This window comes from Festucalex cinctus, chromosome 2 (assembly GCF_051991245.1).
Source record: "Festucalex cinctus isolate MCC-2025b chromosome 2, RoL_Fcin_1.0, whole genome shotgun sequence".
In the NCBI taxonomy this organism is placed as follows: Eukaryota; Metazoa; Chordata; class Actinopteri; order Syngnathiformes; family Syngnathidae; genus Festucalex; species Festucalex cinctus.
Window position 1 is genome coordinate 26,515,750 of NC_135412.1, and position 19,264 is coordinate 26,535,013.

Consider the following 19,264-nt stretch of genomic DNA (forward strand, 5'->3'; position numbering starts at 1 on the left):
ACTGGAAATTATCTCATGAGTCATCCACGGTTATTTTAGGACACTAACTCCATTGACAAGGAACTGGCAGTGGTGGGATTCGAACCCACGCCTCCTGAGAGACTGGAGCCTTAATCCAGCGCCTTTGACCGCTCGGCCACACTACCCTGTGAAGCATTATCAGGAAGGGACATTTGTTGGCAATTTAAGAAATGTTGCGGTTTGAGGTGCAGACTTGGGGGTCAAACAGGAGTCTTCCACACCAATTTCTAGGTTTGTGATGTCATGCATCGCTTTGTGCACAACGTGATACAGCCTGCTCGGATCCATGGTGTCACAGGCGACCTAGTTCTTCTTCAGCGACAAGAGTACAGGTCAAATGCTTGTCCTTGAGCAGCAGAGTGGCGCAGCGGAAGCGTGCTGGGCCCATAACCCAGAGGTCGATGGATCGAAACCATCCTCTGCTATCTGCAACTGTTTGCATATTAGCATAACCCCGTGTGTGGTATGTTGTTGAACTTCTTCCTAGTGTTTCTTTTGAAGGTTAACCATGTGAAGTTTGGAGTTGGCTACTCATTGGCTGTGGCCAAGCCAAGTATTTTGATAAGTACGATGAATTTATGGTGGAAAGAAAATCAAAAACCTCCACTTTGTTAGAAACACAAATCCAAGTCTGAACTGGCAGTGGTGGGATTTGAACCCACGCCTCCTGAGAGACTGGAGCCTTAATCCCGCGCCTTTGACCGTTCGGCCACACTACCCTGTGAAGAAATATCAGGAAGGGACATTTGTTGGCAATTTAAGAAATGTTGCGGTCTGAGGTGCAGACTTGGCGGTCAAACAGGAGTCTTCCACACCAATTTCTAGGTTTGTGATGTCATGCATCGCTTTGTGCACAACGTGATACAGCCTGCTTGGATCCATGGTGTCACAGGCGACCTAGTTCTTCTTCAGCGACAAGAGTACAGGACAAATGTTTTTCCTCGAGCAGCAGAGTGGCGCAGCGGAAGCGTGCTGGGCCCATAACCCAGAGATCGATGGATCGAAACCATCCTCTGCTATCTGCAACTCTTTGTATATTAGCAAAACCCCGAGTCTGGTATGATGTTGAACTTCTTCCAAGTGTTTCGTTTGAAGGTTCACCATGTGAAGTTCGGAGTTGGTTACTCATTGGCTGTGGCCAAGCCAAGTATTTTGATAAGTACGATGAATTTATGGTGGAAAGAAAATCAAAAACTTCCATTTTGTGAGAAACCCAATCTAAATGTGAACTGGTGGGATGTGAACCCACGCCTCCTGAGAGACTGGAGCTTTAATCCAGCGCCTTTGACTGCTCGGCCACACTACCTGCTGACCACTGTTTAGACGTATGAGTTTGTTGGCATATTTAAGTAGTTTTGTCAGGATATGTTTCCACAAAAAATATCCAGTTGAGAAGTGTCCAACCGAGCCTTGTCCAAAAGGTGATGAAGCCCGCTCGGATCAGAGGTAAATTATCTTCAAGAGAAGCAGAAATGTCCAGTGGTAATCTGGTTTGGACTAAATACGTATTTACCTCACTGACTGGAAATTATCTCATAAGTCATCCACTGGTATTTTAGGACACGAACTCCATTGACAAGGAACTGGCAGTGCTGGGATTCGAACCCACGCCTCCTGAGAGACTGGAGCCTTAATCCAGCGCCTTTGACCGCTCGGACGCACTCCCTGCTGACCGCTGTTTAGACGTATGAATTTGTTGGCGTATTTAAGTAGTTTTGTCAGGATATGTTTCCACAAAAATATCCAGTTGAGAAGTGTCCAACCGAGCCTTGTGCAAAAGGTGATGAATCCCGCATGGATCAGAGGTAAATTATCTTCAAGAGAACCAGAAATGTCCAGTGGTAATCTGGTTTGGACTAAATGCTTATTTGCCTCACTGACTGGAAATTATCTCATGAGTCATCCACGGGTATTTTAGGATACGAACTCCATTGACAAGGAACTGGCAGTGGTGGGATTCGAACCCACGCCTCCTGAGAGACTGGAGCCTAAATCCAGCGCCTTCGACCACTCGGCCACACTACCCTGTGAAGAAATATCAGGAAGGGACAGTTGTTGGCAATTTAAGAAATGTTGCGGTTTGAGGTGCAGACTTGGCGGTCAAACAGGAGTCTTCCACACCAATTTCTAGGTTTGTGATGTCATGCATCGCTTTGTGCACAACGTGATAAAGCCTGCTCGGATCCATGGTGTCACAGGCGACCTAGTTCTTCTTCAGCGACAAGAGTACAGGTCAAATGCTTGTCCTCGAGCAGCAGAGTGGCGCAGCGGAAGCGTGCTGGGCCCATAACCCAGAGGTCGATGGATCGAAACCATCCTCTGCTATCTGCAACTGTTTGTATATTAGCAAAACCCCGAGTCTGGTATGTTGTTGAACTTCTTCCAAGTGTTTCTTTTGAAGGTTCACCATGTGAAGTTCGGAGTTGGCTACTCATTGGCTGTGGCCAAGCCAAGTATTTTGATAAGTACGATGAATTTATGGTGGAAAGAAAATCAAAAACTTCCATTTTGTGAGAAACCCAAATCTAAATGTGAACTGGTGGGATGTGAACCCACGCCTCCTGAGAGACTGGAGCTTTAATCCAGCGCCTTTGACTGCTCGGCCACACTACCTGCTGACCGCTGTTTAGACGTATGAGTTTGTTGGCATATTTAAGTAGTTTTGTCAGGATATGTTTCCACAAAAAATATCCAGTTGAGAAGTGTCCAACCGAGCCTTGTGCAAAAGGTGATGAATCCCGCTCGGATCAGAGGAAAATTATCTTCAAGAGAACCAGAAATGTCCAGTGGTAATCGGGTTTGGACTAAATACGTATTTACCTCACTAACTGGAAATTATCTCATTAGTCATCCACGGGTATTTTAGGACACTAACTCCATTGGCAAGGAACTGGCAGTGGTGGGATTCGAACCCACGCCTCCTGAGTGACTGGAGCCTTAATCCAGCGCCTTTGACCGCTCGGCCACACTACCCTGTGACGAAATATCAGGAAGGGACATTTGTTGGCAATTTAAGAAATGTTGCGGTTTGAGGTGCAGACTTGGGGGTCAAACAGGAGTCTTCCACACCAATTTCTAGGTTTGTGATGTCATGCATCGCTTTGTGCACAACGTGATACAGCCTGCTCGGATCCATGGTGTCACAGGCGACCTAGTTCTTCTTCAGCGACAAGAGTACAGGTCAAATGCTTGTCCTTGAGCAGCAGAGTGGCGCAGCGGAAGCGTGCTGGGCCCATAACCCAGAGGTCGATGGATCGAAACCATCCTCTGCTATCTGCAACTGTTTGCATATTAGCATAACCCCGTGTGTGGTATGTTGTTGAACTTCTTCCTAGTGTTTCTTTTGAAGGTTAACCATGTGAAGTTTGGAGTTGGCTACTCATTGGCTGTGGCCAAGCCAAGTATTTTGATAAGTACGATGAATTTATGGTGGAAAGAAAATCAAAAACCTCCACTTTGTTAGAAACACAAATCCAAGTCTGAACTGGCAGTGGTGGGATTTGAACCCACGCCTCCTGAGAGACTGGAGCCTTAATCCCGCGCCTTTGACCGTTCGGCCACACTACCCTGTGAAGAAATATCAGGAAGGGACATTTGTTGGCAATTTAAGAAATGTTGCGGTCTGAGGTGCAGACTTGGCGGTCAAACAGGAGTCTTCCACACCAATTTCTAGGTTTGTGATGTCATGCATCGCTTTGTGCACAACGTGATACAGCCTGCTTGGATCCATGGTGTCACAGGCGACCTAGTTCTTCTTCAGCGACAAGAGTACAGGACAAATGTTTTTCCTCGAGCAGCAGAGGGGCGCAGCGGAAGCGTGCTGGGCCCATAACCCAGAGATCGATGGATCGAAACCATCCTCTGCTATCTGCAACTCTTTGTATATTAGCAAAACCCCGAGTCTGGTATGTTGTTGAACTTCTTCCAAGTGTTTCGTTTGAAGGTTCACCATGTGAAGTTCGGAGTTGGTTACTCATTGGCTGTGGCCAAGCCAAGTATTTTGATAAGTACGATGAATTTGTGGTGGAAAGAAAATCAAAAACTTCCATTTTGTGAGAAACCCAAATCTAAATGTGAACTGGTGGGATGTGAACCCACGCCTCCTGAGAGACTGGAGCTTTAATCCAGCGCCTTTGACTGCTCGGCCACACTACCTGCTGACCACTGTTTAGACGTATGAGTTTGTTGGCATATTTAAGTAGTTTTGTCAGGATATGTTTCCACAAAAAATATCCAGTTGAGAAGTGTCCAACCGAGCCTTGTCCAAAAGGTGATGAAGCCCGCTCGGATCAGAGGTAAATTATCTTCAAGAGAAGCAGAAATGTCCAGTGGTAATCTGGTTTGGACTAAATACGTATTTACCTCACTGACTGGAAATTATCTCATAAGTCATCCACTGGTATTTTAGGACACGAACTCCATTGACAAGGAACTGGCAGTGCTGGGATTCGAACCCACGCCTCCTGAGAGACTGGAGCCTTAATCCAGCGCCTTTGACTGCTCGGCCACACTACCCTGTGAAGAAATATCAGGAAGGGACATTTGTTGGCAATTTAAGAAATGTTGCGGTCTGAGGTGCAGACTTGGCGGTCAAACAGGAGTCTTCCACACCAATTTCTAGGTTTGTGATGTCATGCATCGCTTTGTGCACAACGTGATACAGCCTGCTTGGATCCATGGTGTCACAGGCGACCTAGTTCTTCTTCAGCGACAAGAGTACAGGACAAATGTTTGTCCTCTAGCAGCAGAGTGGCGCAGCGGAAGCGTGCTGGGCCCATAACCCAGAGGTCGATGGATCGAAACCATCCTCTGCTATCTTCAACTCTTTGTATATTAGCAAAACCCAGAGTCTGGTATGTTGTTGAACTTCTTCCAAGTGTTTCGTTTGAAGGTTCACCATGTGAAGTTTGGAGTTGGCTTCTCATTGGCTGTGGCCAAGCAAAGTATTTTGATAAGTACGATGAATTTATGGTGGAAAGAAAATCAAAAACCTCCACTTTGTGAGAAACACAAATATAAGTCTGAACTGGCAGTGGTGGGATTTGAACCGACGCCTCCTGAGAGACTGGAGCCTTAATCCAGCACCTTTGACCGCTCAGCCGCACTACCTGCTGACCGCTGTTTAGACGTATGAATTTGTTGGCGTATTTAAGTAGTTTTGTCAGGATATGTTTCCACAAAAATATCCAGTTGAGAAGTGTCCAACCGAGCCTTGTGCAAAAGGTGATGAATCCCGCTCGGATCAGAGGTAAATTATCTTCAAGAGAACCAGAAATGTCCAGTGGTAATCTGGTTTGGACTAAATGCTTATTTGCCTCACCGACTGGAAATTATCTCATGAGTCATCCACGGTTATTTTAGGACACTAACTCCATTGACAAGGAACTGGCAGTGGTGGGATTCGAACCCACGCCTCCTGAGAGACTGGAGCCTTAATCCAGCGCCTTTGACCGCTCGGCCACACTACCCTGTGAAGAATTATCAGGAAGGGACATTTGTTGGCAATTTAAGAAATGTTGCGGTTTGAGGTGCAGACTTGGGGGTCAAACAGGAGTCTTCCACACCAATTTCTAGGTTTGTAATGTCATGCATCGCTTTGTGCACAACGTGATACAGCCTGCTCGGATCCATGGTGTCACAGGCGACCTAGTTCTTCTTCAGCGACAAGAGTACAGGTCAAATGCTTGTCCTTGAGCAGCAGAGTGGCGCAGCGGAAGCGTGCTGGGCCCATAACCCAGAGGTCGATGGATCGAAACCATCCTCTGCTATCTGCAACTGTTTGCATATTAGCACAACCCCGTGTGTGGTATGTTGTTGAACTTCTTCCTAGTGTTTCTTTTGAAGGTTAACCATGTGAAGTTTGGAGTTGGCTACTCATTGGCTGTGGCCAAGCCAAGTATTTTGATAAGTACGATGAATTTATGGTGGAAAGAAAATCAAAAACCTCCACTTTGTTAGAAACACAAATCCAAGTCTGAACTGGCAGTGGTGGGATTTGAACCCACGCCTCCTGAGAGACTGGAGCCTTAATCCAGCGCCTTTGACCGCTCGGCCACACTACCCTGTGAAGAAATATCAGGAAGGGACATTTGTTGGCAATTTAAGAAATGTTGCGGTCTGAGGTGCAGACTTGGCGGTCAAACAGGAGTCTTCCACACCAATTTCTAGGTTTGTGATGTCATGCATCGCTTTGTGCACAACGTGATACAGCCTGCTCGGATCCATGGTGTCACAGGCGACCTAGTTCTTCTGCAGCGACAAGAGTACAGGACAAATGTTTGTCCTCGAGCAGCAGAGTGGCGCAGCGGAAGCGTGCTGGGCCCATAACCCAGAGGTCGATGGATCGAAACCATCCTCTGCTATCTGCAACTCTCTGTATATTAGCAAAACCCCGAGTCTGGTATGTTGTTGAACTTCTTCCAAGTGTTTCTTTTGAAGGTTAACCATGTGAAGTTTGGAGTTGGCTACTCATTGGCTGTGGCCAAGCCAAGTATTTTGATAAGTACGATGAATTTATGGTGGAAAGAAAATCAAAAACCTCCACTTTGTTTGAAACACAAATCCAAGTCTGAACTGGCAGTGGTGGGATTTGAACCCACGCCTCCTGAGAGACTGGAGCCTTAATCCAGCGCCTTTGACCGCTCGGCCACACTACCCTGTGAAGAAATATCAGGAAGGGACATTTGTTGGCAATTTAAGAAATGTTGCGGTCTGAGGTGCAGACTTGGCGGTCAAACAGGAGTCTTCCACACCAATTTCTAGGTTTGTGATGTCATGCATCGCTTTGTGCACAACGTGAAACAGCCTGCTCGGATCCACGGTGTCACAGGCGACCTAGTTCTTCTTCAGCGACAAGAGTACAGGACAAATGTTTGTCCTCGAGCAGCAGAGTGGCGCAGCGGAAGCGTGCTGGGCCCATAACCCAGAGGTCGATGGATCGAAACCATCCTCTGCTATCTGCAACTCTTTGTATATTAGCAAAACCCCGAGTCTGGTATGTTGTTGAACTTCTTCCAAGTGTTTCGTTTGAAGGTTAACCATGTGAAGTTCTGAGTTGGCTACTCATTGGCTGTGGCCAAGCCAAGTATTTTGATAAGTACGATGAATTTACGGTGGAAAGAAAATCAAAAACTTCCATTTTGTGAGAAACCCAAATCTAAATGTGAACTGGTGGGATGTGAACCCACGCCTCCTGAGAGACTGGAGCCTTAATCCAGCGCCTTTAACCGCTCGGCCGCTCTCCCTGCTGACCGCTGTTTAGACGTATGAATTTGTTGGCGTATTTAAGTAGTTTTGTCAGGATATGTTTCCACAAAAATATCCAGTTGAGAAGTGTCCAACCGAGCCTTGTGCAAAAGGTGATGAATCCCGCATGGATCAGAGGTAAATTATCTTCAAGAGAACCAGAAATGTCCAGTGGTAATCTGGTTTGGACTAAATGCTTATTTGCCTCACCGACTGGAAATTATCTCATGAGTCATCCACGGTTATTTTAGGACACTAACTCCATTGACAAGGAACTGGCAGTGGTGGGATTCGAACCCACGCCTCCTGAGAGACTGGAGCCTTAATCCAGCGCCTTTGACCGCTCGGCCACACTACCCTGTGAAGCATTATCAGGAAGGGACATTTGTTGGCAATTTAAGAAATGTTGCGGTCTGAGGTGCAGACTTGGCGGTCAAACAGGAGTCTTCCACACCAATTTCTAGGTTTGTGATGTCATGCATCGCTTTGTGCACAACGTGATACAGCCTGCTTGGATCCATGGTGTCACAGGCGACCTAGTTCTTCTTCAGCGACAAGAGTACAGGACAAATGTTTTTCCTCAAGCAGCAGAGTGGCGCAGCGGAAGCGTGCTGGGCCCATAACCCAGAGATCGATGGATCGAAACCATCCTCTGCTATCTGCAACTCTTTGTATATTAGCAAAACCCCGAGTCTGGTATGATGTTGAACTTCTTCCAAGTGTTTCGTTTGAAGGTTCACCATGTGAAGTTCGGAGTTGGTTACTCATTGGCTGTGGCCAAGCCAAGTATTTTGATAAGTACGATGAATTTATGGTGGAAAGAAAATCAAAAACTTCCATTTTGTGAGAAACCCAAATCTAAATGTGAACTGGTGGGATGTGAACCCACGCCTCCTGAGAGACTGGAGCTTTAATCCAGCGCCTTTGACTGCTCAGCCACACTACCTGCTGACCACTGTTTAGACGTATGAGTTTGTTGGCATATTTAAGTAGTTTTGTCAGGATATGTTTCCACAAAAAATATCCAGTTGAGAAGTGTCCAACCGAGCCTTGTCCAAAAGGTGATGAAGCCCGCTCGGATCAGAGGTAAATTATCTTCAAGAGAAGCAGAAATGTCCAGTGGTAATCTGGTTTGGACTAAATACGTATTTACCTCACTGACCGGAAATTATCTCATAAGTCATCCACTGGTATTTTAGGACACGAACTCCATTGACAAGGAACTGGCAGTGCTGGGATTCGAACCCACGCCTCCTGAGAGACTGGAGCCTTAATCCAGCTCCTTTGACCGCTCGGACGCACTCCCTGCTGACCGCTGTTTAGACGTATGAATTTGTTGGCGTATTTAAGTAGTTTTGTCAGGATATGTTTCCACAAAAATATCCAGTTGAGAAGTGTCCAACCGAGCCTTGTGCAAAAGGTGATGAATCCCGCATGGATCAGAGGTAAATTATCTTCAAGAGAACCAGAAATGTCCAGTGGTAATCTGGTTTGGACTAAATGCTTATTTGCCTCACTGACTGGAAATTATCTCATGAGTCATCCACGGGTATTTTAGGATACGAACTCCATTGACAAGGAACTGGCAGTGGTGGGATTCGAACCCACGCCTCCTGAGAGACTGGAGCCTAAATCCAGCGCCTTCGACCACTCGGCCACACTACCCTGTGAAGAAATATCAGGAAGGGACAGTTGTTGGCAATTTAAGAAATGTTGCGGTTTGAGGTGCAGACTTGGCGGTCAAACAGGAGTCTTCCACACCAATTTCTAGGTTTGTGATGTCATGCATCGCTTTGTGCACAACGTGATAAAGCCTGCTCGGATCCATGGTGTCACAGGCGACCTAGTTCTTCTTCAGCGACAAGAGTACAGGTCAAATGCTTGTCCTCGAGCAGCAGAGTGGCGCAGCGGAAGCGTGCTGGGCCCATAACCCAGAGGTCGATGGATCGAAACCATCCTCTGCTATCTGCAACTGATTGTATATTAGCAAAACCCCGAGTCTGGTATGTTGTTGAACTTCTTCCAAGTGTTTCTTTTGAAGGTTCACCATGTGAAGTTCGGAGTTGGCTACTCATTGGCTGTGGCCAAGCCAAGTATTTTGATAAGTACGATGAATTTATGGTGGAAAGAAAATCAAAAACTTCCATTTTGTGAGAAACCCAAATCTAAATGTGAACTGGTGGGATGTGAACCCACGCCTCCTGAGAGACTGGAGCTTTAATCCAGCGCCTTTGACTGCTCGGCCACACTACCTGCTGACCGCTGTTTAGACGTATGAGTTTGTTGGCATATTTAAGTAGTTTTGTCAGGATATGTTTCCACAAAAAATATCCAGTTGAGAAGTGTCCAACCGAGCCTTGTGCAAAAGGTGATGAATCCCGCTCGGATCAGAGGAAAATTATCTTCAAGAGAACCAGAAATGTCCAGTGGTAATCGGGTTTGGACTAAATACGTATTTACCTCACTAACTGGAAATTATCTCATTAGTCATCCACGGGTATTTTAGGACACTAACTCCATTGGCAAGGAACTGGCAGTGGTGGGATTCGAACCCACGCCTCCTGAGTGACTGGAGCCTTAATCCAGCGCCTTTGACCGCTCGGCCACACTACCCTGTGACGAAATATCAGGAAGGGACATTTGTTGGCAATTTAAGAAATGTTGCGGTTTGAGGTGCAGACTTGGCGGTCAAACAGGAGTCTTCCACACCAATTTCTAGGTTTGTGATGTCATGCATCGCTTTGTGCACAACGTGATACAGCCTGCTCGGATCCATGGGGTCACAGGCGACCTAGTTCTTCTTCAGCGACAAGAGTACAGGTCAAATGCTTGTCCTTGAGCAGCAGAGTGGCGCAGCGGAAGCGTGCTGGGCCCATAACCCAGAGGTCAATGGATCGAAACGATCCTCTGCTATCTGTAACTGTTTGTATATTAGCAAAACCCCGATTCTGGTATCTTGTTGAACTTCTTCCAAGTGTTTCTTTTGAAGGTGAACCATGTGAAGTTCGGAGTTGGCTACTCATTGGCTGTGGCCAAGCCAAGTATTTTGATAAGTACGATGAATTTATGGTGGAAAGAAAATCAAAAACTTCCATTTTGTGAGAAACCCAAATCTAAATGTGAACTGGTGGGATGTGAACCCACGCCTCCTGAGAGACTGGAGCCTTAATCCAGCGCCTTTGACCGCTCGGCCGCACTACCTGCTGACCGCTGTTTAGACGTATGAATTTGTTGGCGTATTTAAGTAGTTTTGTCAGGATATGTTTCCACAAAAATATCCAGTTGAGAAGTGTCCAACCGAGCCTTGTGCAAAAGGTGATGAATCCCGCTCGGATCAAAGGTAAATTATCTTCAAGAGAACCAGAAATGTCCAGTGGTAATCTGGTTTGGACTAAATGCTTATTTGCCTCACTGACTGGAAATTATCTCATGAGTCATCCACGGGTATTTTAGGACATGAACTCCATGGACAAGGAACTGGCAGTGGTGGGATTCGAACCCACGCCTCCTGAGAGACTAGAGCCTTAATCCAGCGCCTTTGACCGCTCAGCCACACTACCTGCTGACCGTTGTTTAGAAGTACGGGTTTGTTGGAATATTTAAGTAGTTTTGTCGGATATGTTTCCACAAAAATATCCAGTTGAGAAGTGTCCAACCGAGCCTTGTGCAAAAGGTGATGAATCCCGCTCGGATCAGAGGTAAATTATCTTGAAGAGAACCAGAAATGACCAGTGGTAATCAGGTTTGGACTAAATTCTTATTCGCCTCACTGACTGGGAAATTATCTCATAAGTCATCCACGGGTATTTTAGGACACTAACTTCATTGACATCAAACTGGCAGTGGTGGGATTCGAACCCACGCCTCCTGAGAGACTAGAGCCTAAATCCAGCGCCTTCGACCACTCTGCCACACTACCCTGTGACAAATTGTCAGGAAGGGACAGTTGTTGGCAATTTAAGAAATGTTGCGGTTTGAGGTGCAGACTTGGCGGTCAAACAGTAGCCTTCCACACCAATTTCTAGGTTTGTGATGTCCTGCATCGCTTTGTGCACGTGATACAGCCTGCTCGGATCCATGGTGTCACAGGCGACCTAGTTCTTCTTCAGCGACAAGAGTACAGGACAAATGCTTATCCTCGAGCAGCAGAGTGGCGCAGCGGAAGCGTGCTGGGCCCATAACCCAGAGGTCGATGGATCGAAACCATCCTCTGCTATCTGCAACTGTTTGCATATTAGCACAACCCCGTTTGTGGTACGTTGTTGAACTTCTTCCTAGTGTTTCTTTTGAAGGTTAACCATGTGAAGTTTGGAGTTGGCTTCTCATTGGCTGTGGCCAAGCAAAGTATTTTGATAAGTACGATGAATTTATGGTGGAAAGAAAATCAAAAACCTCCACTTTGTGAGAAACACAAATATAAGTCTGAACTGGCAGTGGTGGGATTTGAACCCACGCCTCCTGAGAGACTGGAGCCTTAATCCAGCACCTTTGACCGCTCAGCCGCACTACCTGCTGACCGCTGTTTAGACGTATGAATTTGTTGGCGTATTTAAGTAGTTTTGTCAGGATATGTTTCCACAAAAATATCCAGTTGAGAAGTGTCCAACCGAGCCTTGTGCAAAAGGTGATGAATCCCGCATGGATCAGAGGTAAATTATCTTCAAGAGAACCAGAAATGTCCAGTGGTAATCTGGTTTGGACTAAATGCTTATTTGCCTCACTGACTGGAAATTATCTCATGAGTCATCCACGGGTATTTTAGGATACGAACTCCATTGACAAGGAACTGGCAGTGGTGGGATTCGAACCCACGCCTCCTGAGAGACTGGAGCCTAAATCCAGCGCCTTCGACCACTCGGCCACACTACCCTGTGAAGAAATATCAGGAAGGGACAGTTGTTGGCAATTTAAGAAATGTTGCGGTTTGAGGTGCAGACTTGGCGGTCAAACTGGAGTCTTCCACACCAATTTCTAGGTTTGTGATGTCATGCATCGCTTTGTGCACAACGTGATACAGCCTGCTCGGATCCATGGTGTCACAGGCGACCTAGTTCTTCTTCAGCGACAAGAGTACAGGTCAAATGCTTGTCCTTGAGCAGCAGAGTGGCGCAGCGGAAGCGTGCTGGGCCCATAACCCAGAGGTCGATGGATCGAAACCATCCTCTGCTATCTGCAACTGTTTGCATATTAGCATAACCCCGTGTGTGGTATGTTGTTGAACTTCTTCCTAGTGTTTCTTTTGAAGGTTAACCATGTGAAGTTTGGAGTTGGCTACTCATTGGCTGTGGCCAAGCCAAGTATTTTGATAAGTACGATGAATTTATGGTGGAAAGAAAATCAAAAACCTCCACTTTGTTAGAAACACAAATCCAAGTCTGAACTGGCAGTGGTGGGATTTGAACCCACGCCTCCTGAGAGACTGGAGCCTTAATCCCGCGCCTTTGACCGTTCGGCCACACTACCCTGTGAAGAAATATCAGGAAGGGACATTTGTTGGCAATTTAAGAAATGTTGCGGTCTGAGGTGCAGACTTGGCGGTCAAACAGGAGTCTTCCACACCAATTTCTAGGTTTGTGATGTCATGCATCGCTTTGTGCACAACGTGATACAGCCTGCTTGGATCCATGGTGTCACAGGCGACCTAGTTCTTCTTCAGCGACAAGAGTACAGGACAAATGTTTTTCCTCGAGCAGCAGAGTGGCGCAGCGGAAGCGTGCTGGGCCCATAACCCAGAGATCGATGGATCGAAACCATCCTCTGCTATCTGCAACTCTTTGTATATTAGCAAAACCCCGAGTCTGGTATGATGTTGAACTTCTTCCAAGTGTTTCGTTTGAAGGTTCACCATGTGAAGTTCGGAGTTGGTTACTCATTGGCTGTGGCCAAGCCAAGTATTTTGATAAGTACGATGAATTTATGGTGGAAAGAAAATCAAAAACTTCCATTTTGTGAGAAACCCAAATCTAAATGTGAACTGGTGGGATGTGAACCCACGCCTCCTGAGAGACTGGAGCTTTAATCCAGCGCCTTTGACTGCTCGGCCACACTACCTGCTGACCACTGTTTAGACGTATGAGTTTGTTGGCATATTTAAGTAGTTTTGTCAGGATATGTTTCCACAAAAAATATCCAGTTGAGAAGTGTCCAACCGAGCCTTGTCCAAAAGGTGATGAAGCCCGCTCGGATCAGAGGTAAATTATCTTCAAGAGAAGCAGAAATGTCCAGTGGTAATCTGGTTTGGACTAAATACGTATTTACCTCACTGACTGGAAATTATCTCATAAGTCATCCACTGGTATTTTAGGACACGAACTCCATTGACAAGGAACTGGCAGTGCTGGGATTCGAACCCACGCCTCCTGAGAGACTGGAGCCTTAATCCAGCGCCTTTGACCGCTCGGACGCACTCCCTGCTGACCGCTGTTTAGACGTATGAATTTGTTGGCGTATTTAAGTAGTTTTGTCAGGATATGTTTCCACAAAAATATCCAGTTGAGAAGTGTCCAACCGAGCCTTGTGCAAAAGGTGATGAATCCCGCATGGATCAGAGGTAAATTATCTTCAAGAGAACCAGAAATGTCCAGTGGTAATCTGGTTTGGACTAAATGCTTATTTGCCTCACTGACTGGAAATTATCTCATGAGTCATCCACGGGTATTTTAGGATACGAACTCCATTGACAAGGAACTGGCAGTGGTGGGATTCGAACCCACGCCTCCTGAGAGACTGGAGCCTAAATCCAGCGCCTTCGACCACTCGGCCACACTACCCTGTGAAGAAATATCAGGAAGGGACAGTTGTTGGCAATTTAAGAAATGTTGCGGTTTGAGGTGCAGACTTGGCGGTCAAACAGGAGTCTTCCACACCAATTTCTAGGTTTGTGATGTCATGCATCGCTTTGTGCACAACGTGATAAAGCCTGCTCGGATCCATGGTGTCACAGGCGACCTAGTTCTTCTTCAGCGACAAGAGTACAGGTCAAATGCTTGTCCTCGAGCAGCAGAGTGGCGCAGCGGAAGCGTGCTGGGCCCATAACCCAGAGGTCGATGGATCGAAACCATCCTCTGCTATCTGCAACTGTTTGTATATTAGCAAAACCCCGAGTCTGGTATGTTGTTGAACTTCTTCCAAGTGTTTCTTTTGAAGGTTCACCATGTGAAGTTCGGAGTTGGCTACTCATTGGCTGTGGCCAAGCCAAGTATTTTGATAAGTACGATGAATTTATGGTGGAAAGAAAATCAAAAACTTCCATTTTGTGAGAAACCCAAATCTAAATGTGAACTGGTGGGATGTGAACCCACGCCTCCTGAGAGACTGGAGCTTTAATCCAGCGCCTTTGACTGCTCGGCCACACTACCTGCTGACCGCTGTTTAGACGTATGAGTTTGTTGGCATATTTAAGTAGTTTTGTCAGGATATGTTTCCACAAAAAATATCCAGTTGAGAAGTGTCCAACCGAGCATTGTGCAAAAGGTGATGAATCCCGCTCGGATCAGAGGAAAATTATCTTCAAGAGAACCAGAAATGTCCAGTGGTAATCGGGTTTGGACTAAATACGTATTTACCTCACTAACTGGAAATTTTCTCATTAGTCATCCACGGGTATTTTAGGACACTAACTCCATTGACAAGGAACTGGCAGTGGTGGGATTCGAACCCACGCCTCCTGAGAGACTGGAGCCTTAATCCAGCGCCTTTGACCGCTCGGCCACACTACCCTGTGACGAAATATCAGGAAGGGACATTTGTTAGCAATTTAAGAAATGTTGCGGTTTGAGGTGCAGACTTGGCGGTCAAACAGGAGTCTTCCACACCAATTTCTAGGTTTGTGATGTCATGCATCGCTTTGTGCACAACGTGATACAGCCTGCTCGGATCCATGGGGTCACAGGCGACCTAGTTCTTCTTCAGCGACAAGAGTACAGGTCAAATGCTTGTCCTTGAGCAGCAGAGTGGCGCAGCGGAAGCGTGCTGGGCCCATAACCCAGAGGTCAATGGATCGAAACGATCCTCTGCTATCTGTAACTGTTTGTATTTTAGCAAAACCCCGATTCTGGTATCTTGTTGAACTTCTTCCAAGTGTTTCTTTTGAAGGTGAACCATGTGAAGTTCGGAGTTGGCTACTCATTGGCTGTGGCCAAGCCAAGTATTTTGATAAGTACGATGAATTTATGGTGGAAAGAAAATCAAAAACCTCCACTTTGTGAGAAACACAAATCCAAGTCTGAACTGGCAGTGGTGGGATTTGAACCCACGCCTCCTGAGAGACTGGAGCCTTAATCCAGCGCCTTTGAACGCTCGGCCACACTACCCTGTGAAGAAATATCAGGAAGGGACATTTGTTGGCAATTTAAGAAATGTTGCGGTTTGAGGTGCAGACTTGGCGGTCAAACAGGAGTCTTCCACACCAATTTCTAGGTTTGTGATGTCATGCATCGCTTTGTGCACAACGTGATACAGCCTGCTCGGATCCATGGGGTCACAGGCGACCTAGTTCTTCTTCAGCGACAAGAGTACAGGTCAAATGCTTGTCCTTGAGCAGCAGAGTGGCGCAGCGGAAGCGTGCTGGGCCCATAACCCAGAGGTCAATGGATCGAAACGATCCTCTGCTATCTGTAACTGTTTGTATATTAGCAAAACCCCGATTCTGGTATCTTGTTGAACTTCTTCCAAGTGTTTCTTTTGAAGGTGAACCATGTGAAGTTCGGAGTTGGCTACTCATTGGCTGTGGCCAAGCCAAGTATTTTGATAAGTACGATGAATTTATGGTGGAAAGAAAATCAAAAACTTCCATTTTGTGAGAAACCCAAATCTAAATGTGAACTGGTGGGATGTGAACCCACGCCTCCTGAGAGACTGGAGCCTTAATCCAGCGCCTTTGACCGCTCGGCCGCACTACCTGCTGACCGCTGTTTAGACGTATGAATTTGTTGGCGTATTTAAGTAGTTTTGTCAGGATATGTTTCCACAAAAATATCCAGTTGAGAAGTGTCCAACCGAGCCTTGTGCAAAAGGTGATGAATCCCGCTCGGATCAAAGGTAAATTATCTTCAAGAGAACCAGAAATGTCCAGTGGTAATCTGGTTTGGACTAAATGCTTATTTGCCTCACTGACTGGAAATTATCTCATGAGTCATCCACGGGTATTTTAGGACATGAACTCCATGGACAAGGAACTGGCAGTGGTGGGATTCGAACCCACGCCTCCTGAGAGACTAGAGCCTTAATCCAGCGCCTTTGACCGCTCAGCCACACTACCTGCTGACCGTTGTTTAGAAGTACGGGTTTGTTGGAATATTTAAGTAGTTTTGTCGGATATGTTTCCACAAAAATATCCAGTTGAGAAGTGTCCAACCGAGCCTTGTGCAAAAGGTGATGAATCCCGCTCGGATCAGAGGTAAATTATCTTGAAGAGAACCAGAAATGACCAGTGGTAATCAGGTTTGGACTAAATTCTTATTCGCCTCACTGACTGGGAAATTATCTCATAAGTCATCCACGGGTATTTTAGGACACTAACTTCATTGACATCAAACTGGCAGTGGTGGGATTCGAACCCACGCCTCCTGAGAGACTAGAGCCTAAATCCAGCGCCTTCGACCACTCTGCCACACTACCCTGTGACAAATTGTCAGGAAGGGACAGTTGTTGGCAATTTAAGAAATGTTGCGGTTTGAGGTGCAGACTTGGCGGTCAAACAGTAGCCTTCCACACCAATTTCTAGGTTTGTGATGTCCTGCATCGCTTTGTGCACGTGATACAGCCTGCTCGGATCCATGGTGTCACAGGCGACCTAGTTCTTCTTCAGCGACAAGAGTACAGGACAAATGCTTATCCTCGAGCAGCAGAGTGGCGCAGCGGAAGCGTGCTGGGCCCATAACCCAGAGGTCGATGGATCGAAACCATCCTCTGCTATCTGCAACTGTTTGCATATTAGCACAACCCCGTTTGTGGTACGTTGTTGAACTTCTTCCTAGTGTTTCTTTTGAAGGTTAACCATGTGAAGTTTGGAGTTGGCTTCTCATTGGCTGTGGCCAAGCAAAGTATTTTGATAAGTACGATGAATTTATGGTGGAAAGAAAATCAAAAACCTCCACTTTGTGAGAAACACAAATATAAGTCTGAACTGGCAGTGGTGGGATTTGAACCCACGCCTCCTGAGAGACTGGAGCCTTAATCCAGCACCTTTGACCGCTCAGCCGCACTACCTGCTGACCGCTGTTTAGACGTATGAATTTGTTGGCGTATTTAAGTAGTTTTGTCAGGATATGTTTCCACAAAAATATCCAGTTGAGAAGTGTCCAACCGAGCCTTGTGCAAAAGGTGATGAATCCCGCATGGATCAGAGGTAAATTATCTTCAAGAGAACCAGAAATGTCCAGTGGTAATCTGGTTTGGACTAAATGCTTATTTGCCTCACTGACTGGAAATTATCTCATGAGTCATCCACGGGTATTTTAGGATACGAACTCCATTGACAAGGAACTGGCAGTGGTGGGATTCGAACCCACGCCTCCTGAGAGACTGGAGCCTAAATCCAGCGCCTTCGACCACTCGGCCACACTACCCTGTGAAGAAATATCAGGAAGGGACAGTTGTTGGCAATTTAAGAAATGTTGCGGTTTGAGGTGCAGACTTGGCGGTCAAACAGGAGTCTTCCACACCAATTTCTAGGTTTGTGATGTCATGCATCGCTTTGTGCACAACGTGATAAAGCCTGCTCGGATCCATGGTGTCACAGGCGACCTAGTTCTTCTTCAGCGACAAGAGTACAGGTCAAATGCTTGTCCTCGAGCAGCAGAGTGGCGCAGCGGAAGCGTGCTGGGCCCATAACCCAGAGGTCGATGGATCGAAACCATCCTCTGCTATCTGCAACTGTTTGTATATTAGCAAAACCCCGAGTCTGGTATGTTGTTGAACTTCTTCCAAGTGTTTCTTTTGAAGGTTCACCATGTGAAGTTCGGAGTTGGCTACTCATTGGCTGTGGCCAAGCCAAGTATTTTGATAAGTACGATGAATTTATGGTGGAAAGAAAATCAAAAACTTCCATTTTGTGAGAAACCCAAATCTAAATGTGAACTGGTGGGATGTGAACCCACGCCTCCTGAGAGACTGGAGCTTTAATCCAGCGCCTTTGACTGCTCGGCCACACTACCTGCTGACCGCTGTTTAGACGTATGAGTTTGTTGGCATATTTAAGTAGTTTTGTCAGGATATGTTTCCACAAAAAATATCCAGTTGAGAAGTGTCCAACCGAGCCTTGTGCAAAAGGTGATGAATCCCGCTCGGATCAGAGGAAAATTATCTTCAAGAGAACCAGAAATGTCCAGTGGTAATCGGGTTTGGACTAAATACGTATTTACCTCACTAACTGGAAATTATCTCATTAGTCATCCACGGGTATTTTAGGACACTAACTCCATTGGCAAGGAACTGGCAGTGGTGGGATTCGAACCCACGCCTCCTGAGTGACTGGAGCCTTAATCCAGCGCCTTTGACCGCTCGGCCACACTACCCTGTGACGAAATATCAGGAAGGGACATTTGTTGGCAATTTAAGAAATGTTGCGGTTTGAGGTGCAGACTTGGCGGTCAAACAGGAGTCTTCCACACCAATTTCTAGGTTTGTGATGTCATGCATCGCTTTGTGCACAACGTGATACAGCCTGCTCGGATCCATGGGGTCACAGGCGACCTAGTTCTTCTTCAGCGACAAGAGTACAGGTCAAATGCTTGTCCTTGAGCAGCAGAGTGGCGCAGCGGAAGCGTGCTGGGCCCATAACCCAGAGGTCAATGGATCGAAACGATCCTCTGCTATCTGTAACTGTTTGTATATTAGCAAAACCCCGATTCTGGTATCTTGTTGAACTTCTTCCAAGTGTTTCTTTTGAAGGTGAACCATGTGAAGTTCGGAGTTGGCTACTCATTGGCTGTGGCCAAGCCAAGTATTTTGATAAGTACGATGAATTTATGGTGGAAAGAAAATCAAAAACTTCCAT

At 46.4% G+C, this 19,264-nt stretch overlaps 25 non-coding genes across 25 annotated transcripts; all 25 read right to left on the bottom strand.

Annotated features, from left to right (window-relative positions):
* Positions 1–64: 64 nt before the first annotated feature.
* trnal-aag (transfer RNA leucine (anticodon AAG)) lies at positions 65–146 on the bottom strand. The gene has a single exon. It is a non-coding gene; the product is annotated as a tRNA-Leu (tRNA).
* A 512-nt stretch (positions 147–658) lies between these two features.
* On the bottom strand, positions 659–740 carry trnal-aag (transfer RNA leucine (anticodon AAG)). Its single transcript has one exon. It is a non-coding gene; the product is annotated as a tRNA-Leu (tRNA).
* Positions 741–1,964: 1,224 nt separating this feature from the next.
* trnal-uag (transfer RNA leucine (anticodon UAG)) lies at positions 1,965–2,046 on the bottom strand. The gene has a single exon. It is a non-coding gene; the product is annotated as a tRNA-Leu (tRNA).
* Positions 2,047–2,912: 866 nt separating this feature from the next.
* Positions 2,913–2,994, bottom strand: trnal-aag (transfer RNA leucine (anticodon AAG)). The gene has a single exon. It is a non-coding gene; the product is annotated as a tRNA-Leu (tRNA).
* Positions 2,995–3,506: 512 nt separating this feature from the next.
* Positions 3,507–3,588, bottom strand: trnal-aag (transfer RNA leucine (anticodon AAG)). The gene has a single exon. It is a non-coding gene; the product is annotated as a tRNA-Leu (tRNA).
* An 866-nt stretch (positions 3,589–4,454) lies between these two features.
* trnal-aag (transfer RNA leucine (anticodon AAG)) lies at positions 4,455–4,536 on the bottom strand. The gene has a single exon. It is a non-coding gene; the product is annotated as a tRNA-Leu (tRNA).
* Positions 4,537–5,407: 871 nt separating this feature from the next.
* On the bottom strand, positions 5,408–5,489 carry trnal-aag (transfer RNA leucine (anticodon AAG)). The gene has a single exon. It is a non-coding gene; the product is annotated as a tRNA-Leu (tRNA).
* Positions 5,490–6,001: 512 nt separating this feature from the next.
* trnal-aag (transfer RNA leucine (anticodon AAG)) lies at positions 6,002–6,083 on the bottom strand. Its single transcript has one exon. It is a non-coding gene; the product is annotated as a tRNA-Leu (tRNA).
* A 512-nt stretch (positions 6,084–6,595) lies between these two features.
* On the bottom strand, positions 6,596–6,677 carry trnal-aag (transfer RNA leucine (anticodon AAG)). Its single transcript has one exon. It is a non-coding gene; the product is annotated as a tRNA-Leu (tRNA).
* An 865-nt stretch (positions 6,678–7,542) lies between these two features.
* Positions 7,543–7,624, bottom strand: trnal-aag (transfer RNA leucine (anticodon AAG)). The gene has a single exon. It is a non-coding gene; the product is annotated as a tRNA-Leu (tRNA).
* Positions 7,625–8,849: 1,225 nt separating this feature from the next.
* Positions 8,850–8,931, bottom strand: trnal-uag (transfer RNA leucine (anticodon UAG)). The gene has a single exon. It is a non-coding gene; the product is annotated as a tRNA-Leu (tRNA).
* An 866-nt stretch (positions 8,932–9,797) lies between these two features.
* Positions 9,798–9,879, bottom strand: trnal-aag (transfer RNA leucine (anticodon AAG)). The gene has a single exon. It is a non-coding gene; the product is annotated as a tRNA-Leu (tRNA).
* Positions 9,880–10,744: 865 nt separating this feature from the next.
* trnal-aag (transfer RNA leucine (anticodon AAG)) lies at positions 10,745–10,826 on the bottom strand. Its single transcript has one exon. It is a non-coding gene; the product is annotated as a tRNA-Leu (tRNA).
* Positions 10,827–11,103: 277 nt separating this feature from the next.
* On the bottom strand, positions 11,104–11,185 carry trnal-uag (transfer RNA leucine (anticodon UAG)). Its single transcript has one exon. It is a non-coding gene; the product is annotated as a tRNA-Leu (tRNA).
* A 509-nt stretch (positions 11,186–11,694) lies between these two features.
* Positions 11,695–11,776, bottom strand: trnal-aag (transfer RNA leucine (anticodon AAG)). The gene has a single exon. It is a non-coding gene; the product is annotated as a tRNA-Leu (tRNA).
* Positions 11,777–12,053: 277 nt separating this feature from the next.
* trnal-uag (transfer RNA leucine (anticodon UAG)) lies at positions 12,054–12,135 on the bottom strand. Its single transcript has one exon. It is a non-coding gene; the product is annotated as a tRNA-Leu (tRNA).
* A 512-nt stretch (positions 12,136–12,647) lies between these two features.
* trnal-aag (transfer RNA leucine (anticodon AAG)) lies at positions 12,648–12,729 on the bottom strand. The gene has a single exon. It is a non-coding gene; the product is annotated as a tRNA-Leu (tRNA).
* Positions 12,730–13,954: 1,225 nt separating this feature from the next.
* Positions 13,955–14,036, bottom strand: trnal-uag (transfer RNA leucine (anticodon UAG)). Its single transcript has one exon. It is a non-coding gene; the product is annotated as a tRNA-Leu (tRNA).
* Positions 14,037–14,902: 866 nt separating this feature from the next.
* On the bottom strand, positions 14,903–14,984 carry trnal-aag (transfer RNA leucine (anticodon AAG)). The gene has a single exon. It is a non-coding gene; the product is annotated as a tRNA-Leu (tRNA).
* Positions 14,985–15,496: 512 nt separating this feature from the next.
* On the bottom strand, positions 15,497–15,578 carry trnal-aag (transfer RNA leucine (anticodon AAG)). Its single transcript has one exon. It is a non-coding gene; the product is annotated as a tRNA-Leu (tRNA).
* An 865-nt stretch (positions 15,579–16,443) lies between these two features.
* trnal-aag (transfer RNA leucine (anticodon AAG)) lies at positions 16,444–16,525 on the bottom strand. The gene has a single exon. It is a non-coding gene; the product is annotated as a tRNA-Leu (tRNA).
* A 277-nt stretch (positions 16,526–16,802) lies between these two features.
* Positions 16,803–16,884, bottom strand: trnal-uag (transfer RNA leucine (anticodon UAG)). The gene has a single exon. It is a non-coding gene; the product is annotated as a tRNA-Leu (tRNA).
* Positions 16,885–17,393: 509 nt separating this feature from the next.
* trnal-aag (transfer RNA leucine (anticodon AAG)) lies at positions 17,394–17,475 on the bottom strand. The gene has a single exon. It is a non-coding gene; the product is annotated as a tRNA-Leu (tRNA).
* Positions 17,476–17,752: 277 nt separating this feature from the next.
* trnal-uag (transfer RNA leucine (anticodon UAG)) lies at positions 17,753–17,834 on the bottom strand. The gene has a single exon. It is a non-coding gene; the product is annotated as a tRNA-Leu (tRNA).
* Positions 17,835–18,700: 866 nt separating this feature from the next.
* Positions 18,701–18,782, bottom strand: trnal-aag (transfer RNA leucine (anticodon AAG)). The gene has a single exon. It is a non-coding gene; the product is annotated as a tRNA-Leu (tRNA).
* Positions 18,783–19,264: the final 482 nt, after the last annotated feature.